Below are 3,687 nucleotides of genomic sequence, written 5' to 3'. Positions count from 1 at the left end.
AGGTTGAAGTAGCTATTTTATGATCTCAAAGAAGACCTATATTTTCAAACTTTCAAAACAGCAAAGTTAAGTGTGTCCTTTCTCGCCCTTTATTTTCGTTATGATAGCGTAAGGTTTAAGTAGCATTTTGAGGTTGAAGTATGTTTTTTTCGTTATGATAGCGTAAGGTTTAAGTAGCATTTTGAGGTTGAAGTATGTTTTTTGAGTTCTCAAAAGACATGTAAGATAAAACGTAGACATTTATCATTATCTAATCTTTTATTTGTACATGACCTTCTGCCATTTGGAATTGGTTCTATCGCAAAGGTTGGATACTTGAAAGAGCAGCTTGTATGGAAATCAATTTCCAGAAAACAACCATTTTATTAGGCTATAACCGCAATTAATCTCTACCTCTCATGAAACATTATTTGAAAGCATAATTAATAATTGTTTACTCACAATTAATCTCTACCTCTCAGCAGGGGCATTTTGTCTTTGTTTGAAAACAGATGTTATCTACTACGGTTTATTCTGTCAAGAAATCTCCCCCTCATTTAATAAATGAACATGAAAATAAATTAACATATTTCATGGTATGATATTCTTTAAATTCAACAAAAAAATGAAAACCATAGCTAAAATAAGAACACCGTTTACAGCCAAGCCCACAATAAGCATGTTAGTGTTCTACCCAACTGTGCAAACTATATTCAATGTTAGCAACAAAAATCCATTATCAATGCAGGAAGAGAGCAATTGAAATGACAATTTGTTGCATCTAAAGGATCAATTGCTAGCCTAGGTTCATTGAAATAATATAAAGATATACCCGGGAATTGGGAATTCTCAAACAAATCCAGAATGCTATGAACTCTGTTCAATGCGCTCCTCTTTGCTTAAATTGTTCTTGATTGGTGTCTCTTGAATGACAAATCTACGCTTCACTCCAGCTTAAATCGTGCTCAAACCTCGATATACAGGCAGGCACAGCCGCTGACTCATAGAACTCAACTTGAACACTGTTATTTTTGAAATGAACCAACTAGGAAACTTTTGTTTTTTAAATGGGATTTAACACCAACCGAGGAAAAATGGAGATGGAACCAAAACGTTGCAGTGAAAAAGGATAGACATTTTTGCATAAAACATTGTGGGAAACGATCAGTTTCGCCGGAAACCAGTTTCCTGTCAATAAAGATGAGAATGCCCATATAAAACGTGGTTTTTCGTCCCGTATGGTTTCTGGAGGTGTTTTTCGCAAGAACGTTGCCAATTGTTACGTTTCTGGTAACATAGCTTACAGGTAGCAATATTGTTTTGAGTGTTAAGTGTGAAGCCAAATTCTCACAATATTCTAGATCCTTCTAGATTAGATTTTTTTAGATCTCCAAGATTCTAGATCCTCCTACACCGCGAGTGGTTTGTAGATCATTCCAGATCTCCATCTGAATCACATACAGGATTCTAGATCCTTCTTCTGCCTCTATAAATTTGTAATTTCTCTGGCCAAGGAAAGCAAGCCAAGGCCCAAGCCTATTATATAATGCAAAGTGATTACTGTTTTCCAGTGATTGTTTTATCTATTCCACTATTTTTGACTAAGTAGTCTTGGTGTGTCTCCATTTGTCTGTCTTTGTGAATTATTCTATGTTATTGCCATCTAAGTCTCTGAGTATAAATCCGTTGTGTGTGTATGTATGCTCTGGACTAACAACTAGTATCAGAGCCAGGTTCGAATATCCACCGCGCAAGCTGCTTAGTGCCATCGCCTAGTTTTGGCAGCGTTCGTTAAAATTTTGGTTGTTACTCCTCGAGCTGTTGAAGGATCTGTCCAGGAAATAGCTGAGGAACGCTGGAACTAAAAGATAGTTTCTACATGAAAAACAAGGTCGTGGACCTATGTTGAAATGTGTTGCTGGAGTTTGAAAAGTGGAGATCCGTGGAGATTGGAGTTGAAACGTGGTGTTCGTAAGTTTTTTTTTCACAAACCAACATATGTATGTGTGAAATGTGAAAAGGTTAAAACATTATATATGTTTTTATATTTATTATGAAACATATATAATTATATGTTGGAATTTTGAAAAGGGTATTTTAAAAGGAGGAAGGTCATTATTACTAAATTTTAAAGAGTAATAATTAAAGTTTTATTTTTAAGTGGAGTTTTTGTGTTTTGGTGCATGAATTTGATTGAAAATGGAGACAACAGTTACAGATATGGAAAAGTTGAGCGGGGCTAATTTTGCCCTATGGAAATCACAGATGGAGGATATACTGATTTTAAAGGATCAGTATTTTCCGATTGAGGACACAACAAAGAAACCCTCATCGATGACAAATGAAGAGTGGAATAAGCTAGATAGAAAGGCGATTGCAACAATCTACCAATATTTAGCAAAGAATGTTTATTTCAATGTGTCCGGAGAAAAGACAGATGAAGGATTATGGAAGAAGCTCCATGATCTATATGAGAAGAACACAACATCAAACAAAGTGTTCTTGATGAAGAAGCTTTATAATCTCAAAATTAAGGAGGGTGCTTCAGTTGCTGAGCACTTGAATGCATTTAATATTATTACTAATCAGCTTGCCTCTATTAAAATCATTTTAGATGATGAAATTAGAGCTATTTTACTAATGTGTTCTATGCTAGATAGCTGGGAAAATTTAATTGTAGCTATTAGCACTTCAACAACTATAGGGACCCTGAAGTTTGATGATGTCACCAGCAGTTTAATGAATGAGGAGCTGTGACGCAAGTCAATTGCGGAAATCCACGGAGGAGAGGCTCTAGCTCTAGCTGATCGTGGTAGGAGAATGGATCGAAGCTAGAAAGGGCGATTAAGATCGAGAGGCCGATCAAAATCAAGGAGAGGCAGAATCATTTGTTTTCATTGTGGAAAACCCTGGCACATGAAGAAATAATGTCAATTCTAGAAGAAAGGACAAAAGGATCAAAGACTGTCTAGTATAAATCACAAGTCATCCAGCACAAATGAAGATGAGACTACTGTTGTAGCCACAGATGGTGATGTGTTGTTTACTATTTCAGTAGAGGATGCATGTGTATATACATCTAGTAGTAGCTTTGATTGGATCTTTGACTTTGGGGAATCTCACCATGTAACCCCATGTAAAGATAGTTTTGTTTCATATAATCTCGGTGATTATGGTAGAGTGCATTTGGGGAATAATCATTTTTGCAGTATTGTTGAATTGGGAGATGTCTCTCTATGGGACGACTGGATGATGAAGGCTATTTGACAAGCTTTGGAAAAGGAGGCTGGAAAATTAGCAAAGGTGCATTGGTCATGGTCAAAGGACCCAAGACAGAAACATTATACACATTGAAGACACTGATAGGAAAATTAGATTTGCATGCTGTCACAAAAGAAGGAAATTCAGCAGATTTGTGGCATAAGCGTTTGGGTCACATGAGCAAGAAGTGCTTAAAAATCCTTATTGGTAAAAATTTATTGCCAGGTTTGAAATCCTACAATCTTTATCTTTGTTAGCATTGTATATATGGTAGACAAAGAAAGGTTTCATTCCTTAGAGGTGGCCATGGCAAAAGGAAAAATGTGTTAGAATTGGTACACTGAGATGTCTTTCGGCCCATTAACATCAAATCACTAGGAGGAGCATCATATTTTGTAACATTTATAGATGATGCATCCAGGAAAGTTTGGGCATATCCTACAAAAC

This window comes from Pinus tabuliformis, chromosome 2_2, assembly GCF_031772625.1.
Source record: "Pinus tabuliformis cultivar Carrire ecotype Pingquan chromosome 2_2, CPIR1, whole genome shotgun sequence".
Taxonomy (NCBI): domain Eukaryota; kingdom Viridiplantae; phylum Streptophyta; class Pinopsida; order Pinales; family Pinaceae; genus Pinus; species Pinus tabuliformis.
Note: the sequence above shows the minus strand (reverse complement) of the source record.